Source organism: Adiantum capillus-veneris, chromosome 2 (genome assembly GCF_014529385.1).
Source record: "Adiantum capillus-veneris isolate H3 chromosome 2, ASM1452938v2, whole genome shotgun sequence".
Classification (NCBI taxonomy): domain Eukaryota; kingdom Viridiplantae; phylum Streptophyta; class Polypodiopsida; order Polypodiales; family Pteridaceae; genus Adiantum; species Adiantum capillus-veneris.
The window spans coordinates 102,273,100-102,290,538 of record NC_140932.1 but is presented as its reverse complement, the minus strand read 5'-3'; the positions used below and the strand labels follow the sequence as shown (position 1 = coordinate 102,290,538).

Sequence of the window (17,439 nt, the reverse complement as noted above, 5' to 3'; positions counted from 1 at the left end):
TAGCAATATTGAGAAAGTTATACTTGCTACTCTAAAATGTCTCGTATTCTTCAACAATAAAAAAACTCAACCATCATCATAAACTATGCTATATATCCTATTAGGTCCCCCAAAACTCAAGGAATATTAGCTTTATGTTATACATTACACTTACACAATCAAAATTGAATTTGAGTATCAAGAAAGCCACCAAAAAAATCATAAAAGTGCTAATTTTGGCCAAAAAACAGGATTATGCAATTCTTGTAAATTGGTCATAACTTTCAATTTTATCACTTAGCTGTCCCTACAAGCATCAAAACATGTTGAGAACTACGAAGGCCTAACCTCTAGCCATCTAAACCTCACAAACATGAAGTTTAGAGTGGTATAGTTGCCAAAAATTGAAAAAAAGCCAAAAACAGGACCTGTTTTTTCACACAGTTTAGGTTCAAAAATGTTGTGCAAGAGTAAGGTTAATGGTGAGATCGATACTTCGAAAAAAATGCTAAGTTTTTTTCAGCTTATAAGGCAACTTTGTGGATATATAGCACCTAGAAATTCATTTTCATACTCTTCAAATAATTCAAGCAAAATGGTCACTTAACAGGACACAAAAGTGTCCAAGGACATAAAAGTGTCCTGTTACCATTCTAGTGTTAAAGTAGAAACTTACTAATTTTGTAATTTTTATAGTGTTACAGTTTTTATTGAGTAATAATAGTACGATAATTTAAACGGTTATATTGTTCTCCATCTTATGTAGTACATTGTCGTGGGTGACTTTTAATTTAATACAATGTGAAATGCGTTTACACATAGAACCTACTCTAGTTTGCATGCATTAAACTTAATAAAACATACTCGTCTTTTAAGGCGGAGAAAATGTAACCTACTTGACAAAATAAATAACCTGCTTGACAAGCTTACGTCAATAAAATTTGTCGTCTATTGCCTCCTGATATTTGGAGTACTGAAGAATGGTACAAGGAGCACGACAGGCTTACCGATAGAGAGGTGAATATGTGTAAGTTAAGTGAGTTTGCACAACAATTTCTGAATGCAAAGCCCATAGCTAAATGTAAAAGTTGGGAATCTACTCCTTACTCTATATTGCTTCCCCACTAACCATCTGAACATCTTAAAGTAGAAACTTACTAACTTGTAATTTTTACAGTGCTATAGTTTTTATTGAGTAATAATAGTACGATAATTTAGACGGTTATATTGTTCTCCATCTTATATAGTACATTGTCGTGGGTGACTTTTAATTCAATACAATTTGAAATGTGTTTACACATAGAACCTACTCTAGTTTACATGTATTATACTTAATAAAACATACCCGTCTTTTAAGGCGAGAAAAATATGACCTATTTGACAAAATAAATAATATTCAAAAAAAGATAATTGTATAAAACAAACTACAAATATACCAACTTAAAAAACTTTACTGAGATTTAAATATGGAAAAGGTAATAAATCTTAGTAATAAGCTATTTAGTATTCCTGCAATCTCTTGTTCATACCATCTTCACTACTCCAAAATATTCTTTAATAGCATTATATCCATATATATAGAACCTATTTTAGTTTGCACATAGTACACTTTATAAAATATATTTGTGTTTTAAGGCGGAAAAAACAGAACCTGCTTGACAAAATAAACGATAAAAAAAAAAGATACTTGTAAAAAACAAACTGCAAATATACCAACGTAGAAAGTTTCACTGATAGCTAAATTTGGAAAACATAGTAAATCTTATTGATAAGCTAATCAGTATTTCTGTAATATTTTGTTCATACCATCTTCACTGCTCCAAAATATTCTTTAATAACATTACACCCATATATATTTTACCTTTTCAATAGACATTTACAATGAATTTTTATGTTGGTATATCTTTTAACCGTTCCGTATAGTGATTGCTTACACTTATTAGCTTATAAACGTCTGCTCTCTCTTCGGTTCTAATTTACCTTCATGAAAATACTTATTGCAAAATATATAATGGCCCACTTCAATTTTGTGTTGTCTCTTCCTTCAGTCCAATCCTCTGCCATAGTCTCTATTCTCTACTGTAACTATTGTGAAATAACATTAAAATTTCAGCTGGTATTCTAAGTACACGTCGTCTTGATTTTTATAAAAATCATTCTTGATTTCTGTACGTCTTAAAACCAATGTCAATCACTTACATTTCCTTCTCTGTTTTAATTTATTTATAGATCTCTGAAGGAAAAAAAGAAAAGAGCTAGTTGAAATGGAATCATCCATTATCGAACATGTAAGAACTTACATTGAAAAGAGTTCCATTCATTTTGTAAAAGAAATTGGACACAAAATTATTGGATTATTTAGGCCTAGATTTGTAATCGACCACACCATTCAAAATACATACTACGAGCTAAAAAAATACTCACATTACATTTAGTTGCAACGAGATTACATGCTTGAATACACTACTTTGACTGGTCAAAGTAGTGTATTCAAAGAGATTACGTGCTTGAATACACTACTTTGACTGGTCAAAATATAAATACAGTGTAGAGTAGATATTTAAACAGTGTAAACAAGTAATTCAGTTGCAGAAAACTTTACATGTTTGAATATACTACTTTGGTTGATTAAAATATAAACACAGTGTAGAGTATATACTTAGACAATGGAAACAAGTAAATAACTTAATAAATACTATTGAAAAATTCTTTTCTTTCCTCTTCTTTGACCTCATTTCTTTATGTTTTTTAACAATCACATCGTTCCTAGTAATACACATGTAATGAAGGTTGGAGATTTCACTGAACAAATGAGATCTGGGTTAGTTTTCGAAGGCTACATTCTTAATAGGTACGGAACATATGACCAAGCCCTTGCTACAAGTATGACCCTGTTCCTTCAAGAAAATCTCGTTGATGAAGAAGGATTTACAACAGTTATACTATAAATCAGTAAGTCCCAGAAAAGCAAGTTTGAAACCATTATTCAAAAAAGGACACGGGTTAGAATAGAACGTTTTTTAATCCAGCTGAAGAAACCTTTATACAACAAAGGAAATGCTCCAGTGATCATTGTCCCCAACAAGAATAGAGTAATGCGCAAACTTCCCGCGAAGAGCATAGAAATTATGTTTTTCTTGAATGCAAAAATCGTTGAGCTAACTCATATTCCAGGTCACGTTGAAAAAGAGGACACACCTTCTGCTATAGTAATTCAAGACGGAGGTACAAAATTTACAGGCAAAGATAAGACGATTTTTCACATATAGTTTGCAAATTGTGTAAACAAATATGATCGACCTACTGGAAGTATCTAACTGGCCTTCCTACATAGTACTTGCACAAAATTCTATATACTCGCTAACACTTTTTAAAATACATATGCGTGAAGATTGTTTTTATGACTGGATGCGAAGAAGACTGGAATTTTATTTTGAACGAGTTCTATAACAAATAGTACGCAATGTTCGTACTGAAAAACTTGTTCTCCAGCTCAAACAGAGGCAGACGCTCTTTACAATTTTGAACTTCTTCAATTGCAGTTCCCGTCACTAACGAAGACTGTAAACAACATTTACAAAATGTTGGGAACTTTTGGAAAATACTGAAGAGGTAATATATAGTATTTTATAATATGAATCTCATCTTCGTTAAAAAAAAAAGAAAACTCTGCGTACTTACACTTTCATATACACGTACATAGATACAAGATATAAAAGTTACATTTATTTGTATAGGTCAATGGTTGTTTGGTATTCTCTTCTCCAACTTGATTGTTCTACATAGGCTGTGAGCACTGCAACTCTAGAGTTCAAGATAGTTCTTGCTCTTTATCTACCATCGATACAGTGAAACTATATTGTACACGATGTACCAGAAATACTCATGTGAAACTCATCCAGTGCTTAACGGGAACAATCCAGAGTGATAAAATCTACATGACTGTATCTATTGTAAATGAGTGGGTGACAAAACTCCTTGAAATAAACAAACCGATCCACTTATTTTTTCAGAATCATAAAAAGACTTTTACAAAAAAGTAATTACCGCACATATCCACAGCCATTTCAAAATAGATAGCACGAACACTATTGTTGATTTATGAAGGAGGCTCTTTTAAGAAAGCTAAAATTGGTGAATCGTCACAAGTACGTATTATTCTTAATAAATTTTACAAAAAAGTACTTGCTCCTCTTCATTTTTCTTATTTTTTTATGTCTCCATTTGTAGGAGTCTATCACACGCTCATTGAAAATATAAACTTTGGTACTTACTTTCACGTTCATATAAATTTTGAATTTTTTTATTGCAAAATGACATTTCTAATATTTGTTGCAGCATCTTGATACAAAATTCCGAATATTCCAATTCCCTAAAAATCTATAATTGTAGATGTACTTAGCTCTTCTTTCCAGTATACAAGCGTTTTATATGTACATGTTGTACACATACTTGTAAAAAACAGTAGGGACCTCTTGTATCTTTATAAACCAAAATAAAATATGTCTAACAACTTGTTATGTGTAGATTACACATATCTTAAAGTAGGAATACAATGTCCAGAAGATTATATATATGTACCTGGTGACTGTTTGTTTAATACCTTTAGTTATTTATTGCACAAAAGAACTTCTTCTACTATGATTTGTAAAACTGTCATTGACAACTTCATTTCTTCTTTGCACAATCATGATAATAAGTCTCTAGCATGTTTAAGAATTTTTTTATCGCTCGATATTTTATTTTCTCTACACATGTCCACTCTTTAAATGAGTATTTTGAAAAAATGGGATTGCCAGCTTCGCTTGGAGGTTTATTGGGAGATCACTTCTGCATTTTTTGGTTTGCTCATTTATTTAGGAAAAGTGTCACATTATGGTCTAAAGCAAAAAAAAAAATATATTACTTTCTCGTCTGAGTTTAATGAAACTTTACATATACTGTATGATAATCAGACTGCATATACTAGACATTTTGAACCCTTAATCTTATATCAAACTATATCGACTTCTAGTTGCACAAATGCCACTGTGATTCTCCACAAGTGTCACAAACGTTTTGAAAACATTAAACGCTTCATCCTTGTGCTTGAGAAAGTAAACCCATACTTTCCTCGAGTAATCATCTATAAATGTCATAAAGTAAAAGCTCCCCCTAGAGATAGGTTAGGCATAGGTCCACACAAATCACTATGAACAAGTGCCAACTGTGTATCTCTTCTACTGCTTCTATGCTTATGTGGCTGCTGTGTTTGCTTACCATACAGACAATGTTCACAGAATTCAAAATCATTAAATGACAAGCTAGGCAAATAACAAGAACAAGACAAGATTTCCATTCCCTTCTTGGACATATGTCCTAACCGGCTATGCCACAAAGAAACGTTCGGCTGCTCGGTTACATTGATTACATTTTTAGAGACATTTGATACATTAATCATGTAAAGTCCTCCAGACTTTACTCCATGTGCTACTGTCATAGAACCCTTGGATATCTTCCACATGTTCTGTCCAAAAGTGGTGACGTAGCCAGCATCATCAAGTAAACCTGTGTTGATCAAGCTCTTTGTAATTGTGGGAACATGTCTCACATTCTTCAGCGTGAAAGAAGAGCCATTCTGAAACTTCAATTGAACATCTCCAACACCTAAGATCTCACATGTCTGCCCATTGCCTAGCCGAACATGATCTTTAGTGGTCACATAAGAGGTAAACCACTGCTTGTTTGGAGACACATGAAGTGATGCCTCTGAGTCTATAATCCAGTCACTCAGTGCATTTCCATCAGATGCTGTAAGAAGAGCTGAATCCATTGTATTCTTCAAGAAGTAGATGTCTCTTGACACTAGACTGTCATCTTTTGCAACAGTGTTTGTCACATTTATTTCTTGAATCTTCAGTGAGGACTTGTTCTTCTCACCATGGTCTTCTTCTTTCTCTTTACCTTTTTCTGCTTTCCATTCTCTACAGTCTCTTTTCATGTGACCCTTCTTGCCACAATGGTAGCATTCTATGTCAGTCTTGCCTTGAGCACTGCGGGACTTGCTACGAGACTGATCCCTCTTTCCACCTTTGTACTTTTCTTTGGTCCTTCCCCTGACAACTAAGGTTGTTCCTTTGCCTTTGTCCATTGTCTTTCTGTTGGTTTCTTCAGTAAGCAGACTGCCTTCTACACCTGCTATGGTAAAACCATCTGGAGGTGCAGAATTACTCAAATCTGTGCGAAAAGTGTCCCAACTTTCTGGAAATGTGATCAACAGGAACATAGCTGTAACAGGTTCATCAAACTTGACACCTTGAGCTGAAAACCTACACTGGTGTTGAATTCATTCAGATGATTGGACATAGGTGTCCCTTCTTTCATCTTCAAGTGAACAAGCTTCTTAAGCCAGTATACATGTGAATGTGCACTCTGCTTCTCATAAAGATCACTCAGCTTTGTCCATGCTTGGTAAGCCGACGTCTCGTCTGCTACATTGAAGTAAACGCTTTCTGCCAAAGTCAGCATAATGGTAGAAAGTGCCAATTCATCCATTTTGCTCCATTCATCTTCGTCCATATCTTGTGGTTTTATCCCCTTGAGATTTATAGGTTTTATCTGCTTCTTTTGTACCAACACATGCCAAATCTGCTTCTTCCACAATGCAAAATTGGTTCCATCCAGCTTCTTGATATTGTAAAGAGCAGTGTCCTGTGATCCAGCCATAGCTACACTTCACAGTAGTTTACTTTCCTGGGAAAAATTCGGCGGAGTTTCTCCTATAAACTGACCTCTGAACCAATATCAACCTGTCAAATGAACCAATAAAGCTTTAGATTTTGTAGAAATTTCTGCAGAGTCTCCTTTGTAAAATGGCTCTGGTGTACTCAAAAAATAGCTCAAAAAACCACTGTCTCTCTAACACTGTAAGCTGTGGGTAAACCTGTCCTGCACCTGTACTATCTCTCACTGTCCTGTCACTGTCCTATAGGCATAGACCGTGACAATGCCTCAACGGCAGTAAAGCAAAGATGCAATCCCAACTATCTAACTCATAGTCAATACATCCTAGCTGCCTATCTAAGGGTGCTCGAGGGATCGCTCCAAGACCTGTATCACCGAAAGGATCTCAACATTCGAGAATCCCCCAGCTCAATAAAACCTCACTCGATCCTCAACAAAGGCGGCAGTAAATCTGACAGTACATAGACTTCCCACAAAGTCATACATCCACAAATTTCCTACTGTATGTTGTAACCGCTATGGTAGTTGTTTGCTGCGTGACTCACAGCCATCAAACCCTCAACAGACAAACATCATCTCTCACAATACATCCCATGTGGAAGTACCTGCAATTTCAGGATGAAATCTGGAATATCAAGCAGCAAACACAAGCTACCTGATGAACTAGTGGATGTCGCCTACAGTCTGTGTGTAGATGCGCCCGTGTCGTATGTGACACGCCTCTGGGAGTGCCGATATCCTCAGCACCTGCAGTCGTAGGCCGAAACCCAAAATTTGCAGAGTCGGATCTGCACCCGCCGAGACTACATAATCAAAAATGGCATACGCAGAACTTTGTCGAAGCCGAACGGTGGCCGTGTCTTCGCCTGTCGAATCTCACTCCAATCTGAGCAGGTGACTCTAGTTTCCTGCAGTGCTACCCCGAGCCTCGATCTGAGCTCTGATACCAGTTGAAGGAGATCGAGCGGAAGTGCGACGCGAGAGAGAGTGTGAGAAGAAGAGCACGACGAAATGGTGAACTCGCTCTACTGTAATGTGTAGAGCATAGTGAGTTCTTATTAGGTTTTAACAAAAGAATATGTGTACATACCTGGCGGCCCGCCCACTTACCTGGGCGACCACATTGGGCTTTATACCCCAACACTAGGCCCCTTTTAGCAAGAGAAAATCCCATGCAAAGTATAAAAGAAAAGAGGGGCATCTACTTGAGACTCTCGTGTGATTTTTTTTGGAGCCATCTCCTCTTCTCTAGGAGCTTCCCTTAGCCAAGCTGATCCTTGAGAAGCTTCATTATTCTCCCTACTTAATCTCCTTAGGGCCTTGATGATTAAGAGCTTTAAGCGAGGCCTAAGACTAACCTCATACAAGCTTTGAATCCTATCACGAGCTCTCTAATCTCTTAAGCTCTAAGCCTAATAGCCAAGCATCAACCTTGATCTCGTCTAATATTAATCTCGTAACCCAAAGCCTAACCCTTAATCTCCTTAAGCCAAACCTAAAGCTCCCTAATCTCTCAGGAGCTAAGCCAAGCTGTTTGCCCATTCTCAAACTCATTAGCCATATTCTTAAGCTCTAAGCCTAATCTTAAACCATTAGCTGAGCCTACCCATTCAACTCTAGGATTTAAGCCATAAATCTTAAGCCAAATCAGATTGCCATTGGAAGACAAAGTTCCTATGCCATAGCAGGAAGAAGCAGAAGGCAGTACAAAGCAGTTCATTATTGATTTTCTTGATTAGCACCTCGATTAAGCCAGGTTCCACCTTGTAAGGAGCATAAATCCTCCATTAACAATTGATTAATCATGGATACTGTTGATTAACTAGTATTAAGCGAAGTGTTTGTTTTGAGCTCTATTTTTGTTAATTGTGCCTGTTGCACTTCTTTTTCCCACACCTCTCACAGCCAGGGGCCCGATGCCTTCCCGGCTCACCTTTCGTATACTTATCCCCCGACATTCTTGGTGAACTCGACGTGAAACGAGCCGGGGTGGGAGGTCAGGATGGAAATTCCAGCAGAGTTGATGCAGTTTATTGAAGACTACAATTTCAATAGATTTGATAAAGGCCTAGTAGCTGCAGATCTGCCAAACATATTGGGCTTGGTTCAGAGATGTTTTCAAGAAGTAAAAGCTATGAAGATGAAAGAGAATATTGATGATGTAGTGGAGATGGCACTTGATTTTTCAAGTGCATGATCCATATGGACTCCTTGCATGTTATAAGGCAGAGATGAAGAGCCGAGGTATTCGAGAAGATCGGATGATTTTGACCTTTGAGGAAGTGGTAACCTCTGAGTTTAAAGATAAGGTCCTAGAACTGGCAAAGAGATACCCCACACAGTGGGACTATTTTTCAAAAGGGTTTGTTCATGAAAGCTAAAAAATTATCGAGTTAACAATGAAGGAGATTACTAAACGAAGCCAGATTTTTTTCTATAAAGAAGAAGGGGATCATATGCAGTTCCTTAATTATGATCAATTTTGAGACCATATTTCTGCAAGAAGTAAAGCCAAGGAAAATACAGCTTTTGAGCAACCTAGCAAAGGTACATAATGAAATTAATGCTGAAACACAAATGTATGAATTTTTTTCAAAGATTGCTTGCATGGAAGTTACCTTGAATAATGGTTCTAGTGAAGAGCTAGAGTTTACAACAAAAAAATTTCAAGCTACTGACCTTGGCATGGGATGCTCTCAACAATTCTATCAAGAAGATGAGCGACTACAGGCTTTTAATGGTTCTACAGGCACTATAGTTGAGTAGGGCAACAAATTTATTACAGCTAATTGCATAAACAAACCTATTATATATACAATAGCTGATGAAGTGGACGAGACTATGAACCTAACACAGGATGTACCTGATAATGCCAATAAACCTATGGTTGCTTCTGGCAATATGTTTGTTGATTCTATTATCATAGAAGTAGATTCCATAATTGATGGGTTTTTTGTCGAATATGAAGGAGAAGGTTATAGCAGTATAGCTCAGCTTTGTGATTCATGTACTCCTTCAAAGGGGGTGTCTGATGAACCTTTTCAAATTAATAATGGCTTGCTAAGTAGCATGGATGCAAATGAGGAAGCAGAGGACGATATTGAAGATTGCCTAGAACATGCCGATTGTGAACAGGATATTGACATGGATTTTACATCTATGCTTATATACGGGCTGCAAGAGGAGCCAAATCCTATAGCTTTGATGCATGTTGAGACTTCCAAGGGTGATTTTTCCAAGGATGCTATGGATGAAGATATTCAGGATAAAGCTATTCTCCACTATCAAACTCAAAACCGAGGTAAAAATCTCTCTGATGATACAGGTCCAGAAAGTCCTAAGATTTTTCATAATGGCTATGAAGCTAGAGGGGGTGATGATTCTAAATCATCCTTGATACTGCATAAAGTGCACAGGGCTTTTCATTTCTTTGGAAAATGTGCTAAATATGGCTGGATGTGGATACTATTCCTAATAATTCTTATGTTAGTGATGTCCTGGCTACCAATAAAAGGGAGTCATAATTCTTTAATTCTTGCTAGTAACGACCTTAAGTTACCAAAAGTTTATGAGATGTGGCTGCTGCACTTTGCTTCAAGTGAAGCTCTAGTATATTGCGAAGGCCATCAATGTTCTGTGATCTTAATGGTATTTGATCCAGGTGATTTGAAAGATCTTCAAAAGCAGGTTCACTATATATGGATAAGTATTTTTGGGTCTACATTGTGGTTGCTTTCTGCTAGATCCTTGCATATTTGGATTAGAAATGCTTGAAGTTGATTGATTCAAAATATGTATTCTCATGTGGATATTATGCTGCACCACTATTGGAGCAATTTCTTATTATCACATTTGATCCTGGGAGCTGTTGAAGAGCAACTTGCAGATTCAAAGATATCATTTATTTTCCTGTAGGCTACTTGGCAGTAGATTTGTTTTTGGATGTATGCTAAGACAGAAGTCTTTTTGGTTATATCATCAATAAGCTTACATGGCTAGCTTCCAATTGACATCTTTGGACAATTGGTATAATATTTTCACATCTTTTGAGATGGTTCTACTACCAAAACTTGAAGTAAAGGACTTGACGACCATTCCGTGTGCAGACAGAGTAAGGCATACTTGAGATTGATAGGGTTCCCTAAAGCGAGCTGATGGTCAAGCCGTGTGCATAAGTAATTGGCGCACTTGAGTCTGGCGGGGTTCACTAAACAAATTCTTCATAATTGGATGCTTTGGAGATATGACCCCTATGGTTCAAATATTTGGGATGGGACAACTACCATATAATTGAGCTAGACTATTGATGTTATGATTTAAACCTTCTTTTGTTGTAGATGCCTTGACCAACTATGTGAGCTTGATGAAAAGTATCTTAAGGTGTTTATGGTAGATGCAGCTTGAAGACCGATTGGCATAAACCAGAGGCTGTGCAGGTTCAGAGGGGGTGGATGTCGTGCCGCTTCGCTCCCATGACAAGAAAATGAGAAAAGGAAATCCAATCAGGTGTACTTGAATCCAGCATGATTATTCAGCAGTTATAAGGGCAGCTTGCTAACAAGCCAATTTATAAGCTAAAAATGTACTAGATGGGGCTCTAAGGGCCAAAAGATGTCTTGGTAATGCTAAATAGTGAGTATGCTTGAAGCGATCATAGCTGTGATTTTATTAATCAAATTTGAAGTACTTAAGGGGCTCTACGTGTCTGTATTTACGGCTCGTCAATCGGAGCTACGGATAAGAAGGTATGACAGTTTTAAGTTGAGTCAGTAACAGATACGTACCGGATTGAGCACCTGCTGATAAAAGTGGATGTTTACTGCGCTTAACGTTGCTACAAAATCTTGGTTTTGTTTCAAAAATATACTACATTTTTTTTTTTTGAATGTATGTTATTGTCAAAGGTTTCTAGCAAGTTTTGTTCCAAGTTTTTATTTCTTTTTTTTTTGTATTTGTTTGTCTTTTTCCATTTTGAGGAGTAAAATTATATTTTTTGCTATTCTTATTTTTAGGCAGTTTATTATTTTTCTCCAAATGCTATTTTTTGTCTTAATATCTAGTATTCTGAGTTAATTTTCTCTTGTTCTTATTTCTATTTATAAATAGCTGAGGTTCATAGTGTCCGTCTTTTCCGCACTCGTCGTGGAAAAGTAGATTTAGTGTTTCACTGTTACTTACCAAATTTGTATTAAATAGTACTATATGATGGGAAGAACCCCATACATTAATATTTAAATTAAAAGCTCGTGCAACCCAATATAAACTAATTGCATCTCCCCATAAACCACCTAGAGCTGATGGCAGTATCATCCGCTGAATATATTCTTTTGTAGTATTAATATTCTGAGTTTCTTGTAAGAAAGACTGTGTTAGATGAATTTGTACAGTTTCAATAGCTATAGAATCGTTTTCATAGAAGTTTTCAATTAGTGTAGTAATACTTTTTTGTCTCAGTTCTTCACTTGTAGTAATTGTTTGTCCTTCTATATTTTGGTTATTGAAGAGAAATAAAATGGAGTCAAACATACAATCACCAATATTAAAATTAAATTTTTTAATTGTTTGGAAGTCATGAAATTGTGGGAATTGTGTATTAGTATTATTTAAGAAGCTTAAATGCTTACGCATTGACAATGGTGGAGAGTATGTTTCAAAGGCCTTTCAGGACTTTTGTGAGTCAAAAGGTATAAAACGTGAACTTACTGCTCCTTACAATCCTCCTCAAAATGGTGTTGCTGAGAGGATGAATAGGACCATACAAGAGAAGGTCAGAAGTATGTTGTCTAATGCACAACTGCTAAATGGGTTTTGGGCTGAAGCTGTATCAACAACTGTTCATCTTATAAATAGATCTCCTAGCAAGGTTTTGCAGAAGGATTCAGTGGCAGAGATGGTATGGTCAGGCAAAATTCCCTCATACAAGCATCTCACAGTCTTTGGCTGTGAAGCATATACTCATGTTCCAAAGGAATTTAGGAGCAAACTTGAGCCAAAGAGTAGAAAGTGCATCTTTCTAGGCTATGGTAATTATGGTGAGATGGGGTACAGACTTTGGGATCCCGAATCCAGAAAGGTTATCTGCAGGAATGATGTTCACTTTAATGAAGCCAAATATCATTCTAAACCAGAGAGGGTTGAGGAGATTAGAAGAGTTGTCTTCCAAGAAGATGGACTTGCACGTACAAGACAAAATTTCAGGGCTCAAGAGGAGCAAGGACAGAATAGAGTGGAACCATAGGTTGTGGCTGAGCCTGAGCCACCTACTTTGCATAGATCTGGACGTATCACGCGACCTTATGATAGGTTTGTTCCATCTATGACCTATGTCATGTTGACTGATTGCAATGAGCCTTCATGTTACAAGGAAGCAGTGCAAATGAAGGACTCCGGGAATTGGAAATTGGCCATGCAGTCAGAGATGACAGCTCTGCATAAAAACCAGACATGGAAGCTAGTTAAATTACCACAGGGCAAAAAGGCTCTACCTTGTAAATGGGTTTATAGGTATAAGATCACCGCTCATGATAGTCAGCCAAAGTAGAAAGAAAGGCTTGTTGCCAAGGGCTTTAAGCAAGAACAATGCATTGACTTTGATGAAGTCTTCTCTCCAGTGGTCAAGATGACTACATTGAGATGCTTTCTTGCATTGGTTTCCATATTAGATTTGGTGTTGCACCAAATGGATGTCAAGACAACGTTCTTGCATCGTGATTTAGATGTGGAAATTTACATGCAACAGCGAGAAGGGTTTGTTGAGAAAGGCAAGGAAGATTTGGTATGCCAGTTGTTAAAGAGTCTTTATGGCTTAAAACAATCACCAAGGGCATGGTACCATAAGTTCCACAAGTTTATGCTTTCTCAAGGCTACAAACGTAGTGAGTTCGATCACTGTCTATATACAAAGAAGGCTAAGGATGGCAATTGGCTGATCCTTATTTTGTATGTGGATGACATGTTGATTGCTGGCAAGCACTTGGAAGAAATTTCAGCTTTGAAGTCAAAGATGGCAAAATCGTTTGACATGAAAGACATGGGTGAGGCAAGTCATATACTTGGTATGCGCATTGAGAGAGACAGATCAAAGAAGTTGATTTGGTTATCTCAAACAGAGTATATTGACAAGGTTTTGCAACGTTTCAATATGGAGAAGGGCAAGGCATTGAGTGTTCCATTGCCACCATATGTAAAACTAAGCAAACAAGTTGTCCTGTGTCTGAGGAAGAACGGGCTGAAGTGGATAAGATTCCATATGCGTCTGCAGTGGGTAGTTTGATGTATGAAATGATTGCTACTCGCCCAGACATTGCATTTGCAGTGGGAGTAGTAAGTCGATACATGTCAAACCCAGGCAAGAAACATTGGGAGGCAGTGAAAGGAATATTGAGATACATGAAAGCTACAAAGAGTATGCACATATCCTATGGGATTCAGGAGCTAAGTGTAACGGGTTTTACAGACTCTGATTATGCAGGTGACTTAGACAACCGAAGGTCTACATCAGGGTATGTCTTTACATTGGCTGGTGGAGAAGTATCATGGTGTTCTAGATTACAAGATTGTTTTACTCAGTCTACTACAGAGGCTGAATATGCTACAGCAGCAGAGGCATGCAAAGAATCAATTTGTCTTAATCGACTAGTAATAGATTTGGGAATCAAAGAAGAGATGCCTGTGTTATATTGTGATAGTCAAAGTGCTATACAATTGGCTCGCAATCCAGTTTATCACTCAAAGACAAAGCATGTGGATGTGAAGTATCATTTCATCAGGGAAATGCTGGAGGATAAGCAACTTCAACTTGTCAAAGTTCACACCACAGAAATTCTTGTTGATCTACTTACAAAAGGACTTCCCTTAGAGAGCTTTGCGCATTTTCGCAAGCAGTTAGGTGTAGGGTAGTACATCACTTCTCTAAATCTCTTGTATATTAGCTTGTATAGTAGCTTCTCTCACACTTAAAGTACCACATTGGACTTTAAGTGGGAGGTTGTTGGGGTATAAAGCCCAATGTGGTCGCCCAGGTAAGTGGGCGGGCCGCCAGGTATGTACACATATTCTTTTGTTAGAACCTAATAAGAACTCACTATGCTCTACACATTACAGTAGAGCGAGTTCACCATATCGTCGTGCTCTTCTTCTCGCACTCTCTCTCGCGTTGCACTTCCGCTCGTACTCCTTCACTTAGGCACCCATTAGCAATGTTGCTAATGGGTACCCCCCGGTGATGTGGCAAGTGGATTCTGCAAGCAAGCCGTTCGCGTTGGTTTTGGTTCCAAATAGAAGCGCCATGGCTTCCTCGTCACTTTTCGCTTCACTAGTTCCCTCATCCAAGCAGCCGATTGGCCGGCGCGAGCAACACAAGCATCCTCCTCGTCGTCTGCAGCTGCTGCCATGGCTTTTTTCCCTTCACTTCACACATAAAAAAAACCCTTTGAATGGGTGGCCTTTGCCTTGCTTGGGCGGGCGCCATTTGGAGTTAAATGGGCGGCCCTTTTCCTTGCTTGGGCGGACGCCCTTTTGAGTTAAATGGGCAGCCCTTTTTCCTTAGTTAGGGCACCACATTTGGAATACAGTACGTCCAAGCAATGCTTGCAAGTAGAAGGCATCTCATTTGGCATGCATATCGGCCAAGCTTGTTAAGCCTTTCCATTGGCGGCCTTCAGATACAGTAAGGGATGACATTGTGGCCCCATAGCCCTTGGGTGCATAAATATCGGGCAAGCATTGTCAAGCACAACATCTTCTCCAGTTGCCATCGATTAACAATATCATCATGAATTTTGATGTCATAAAAAATCTTCCTGCAAGAAGCAAGTGGAAGTGATTGCTTTTGGAGAGTTGTCCCATCAAGGCTAGGTGTATTATGAAAAATGCTTCCGCATCGGCCCACATTTAACATACACATCGGGCACCACACTGCATTAAGACAGATGAATGTGACTTATCAGGACGACCAGGGCGGTTTGAACCCGGCCCCCGGTGAGGGGGATCCCTAACTCCGAGCAATATTTTCCGAGCAATCTCTAAACCGAGCAAAAGAGCAAGCTACAACAACAAAAAATTAAGGAGCTCTCTTAATTTTCAACACACAAACCAAGGGAGCTTTTCACGTGATTTCAATATTTTGTTGTAGCTTATGTATATACAATCATTAATAAGTACACACATAAAGATACTAGCAATTTTGCACAAGCATGAGTTTTACAAACACTTTTAATTGTGTTCATTCTAGATACCTCTTTCTAAATTCTAGACCAATTCGAATTGTGTAAAGTTAGGAAGACCTTTCTTAGAGTAGTGGTAGAACCCTCCCATAAAAAAGAAGGATGGGAAAGGTGGTGGAGAAGGCCCACGTTCCCCAAGTTCACCACCTTCCCCATCTTTCTCCATCTTGTCCTGATAGGAATACTCTTTCTGGCTAATCTCTGACTATCTCTATCACGTGCTCTCTCTTTATGGTACACTCAGGCGCTCGGCAACAACGACAGTTTACCCCTCGACAATAATATCTCTAGTAATGTCTTGATCCTCCAGACATCTGTTTCTATTGCCTGCTCCACCAAAGGGTATCCGCCCTCCAGCCGACCATGACCGGCCCCCGGTCTCCACCATCATCGGCACTCCCATACTGAACCGCACTTACCTTGTCATCCTCTTCAAACATGTCTTTTGCCTTGCCAATTGTTTCTACACTCAACTCTTTGAGTATTTGGCTTCCTCGAGCTACATTGTCATTGCACCTTAGGTCACTACTATTTTGCTCACCATCAACTAATTCATCTTCATATAAGGCCTTTTGGCATTTGTGTGTGTGTGTGTGTGTGTGTGTGTGTGTGTGTGTGTGTGTGTGAGAGAGAGAGAGAGAGAGAGAGAGAGAGAGATCCCTCTAAATTCAAGGGACATGTGCGTGGTGTTGCATAGAACACGTGCATGCTTGAGATGCTATAGGGAATGGCGAAAGACACTTCAGCACTGTTGAGGCATGGACGGTGAGAGCCGGCATGGTTGTCGAGATTGCCGACAAAGTGGTTGGGACCGGGGTTCAAGAGTGTTTCGGGTGTCGAAGCTACGGAAGGTAAAGGCAAGGGTGGAGCATGTCCAGGGTTGGGGATACAGGCTCCAATGAGGGAATATCCCTCACATCACAGCAGGGTTTTATTTTCGAACTCTTGCAAATTTTGTAATGGCAGGTTGATTCTGTTTGCAGCACTGGCAGATTGCCCAATAATTTGTGAATCAGGGTTGCATTGCTGATTTGCTTAACCGAATTCATTAGGTTCAGAGGCATTCTCAGCTTTGCCAAGTACTGGATAACAGGCCTTTGATTCTTTGCCTACAGCAGCTTGCTCACCTTGGCTGGTTGGGGAGTCAGAGGCTACTTGCTTAGTCGCTTGCCCGTGATCATGTGGGTCAGAGGCGGTTTGAGGGTTTGCTTGGCCTGTAGATTTTGCGCAAGGCTCAGAGGCTTGAAAAAGTGTAGCTTGCCCCTCGTCATTGGGGTCAGAGGCGTAATGCACTCCTGAGAACTGCAGAGCTGTGGGGCTTACTGCAGCGTTGGAGGAATTGAGCAGGAGCTCCCACGTTGTGGCATCTACAAAGAAGTGGGAAGCCAGGCGAGGGCCAGCAAACGGATCCTTCTCCCTGATCGAACCTCCTCGTGATACTATGTAGAAATTAGAGGTGCTGCTTTGCGGCTTATTTCTAACATTCACCAATCTACCATGTTGGGATGCTCCA

At 38.6% G+C, this 17,439-nt stretch overlaps 1 pseudogene; it reads left to right on the top strand.

The window, feature by feature from the left end:
• LOC147463295 (4-hydroxy-tetrahydrodipicolinate synthase 2, chloroplastic pseudogene) overlaps positions 1–16,956 on the top strand; it is a 95,379-nt pseudogene extending 78,423 nt beyond the window's left edge.
• Positions 16,957–17,439: the final 483 nt, after the last annotated feature.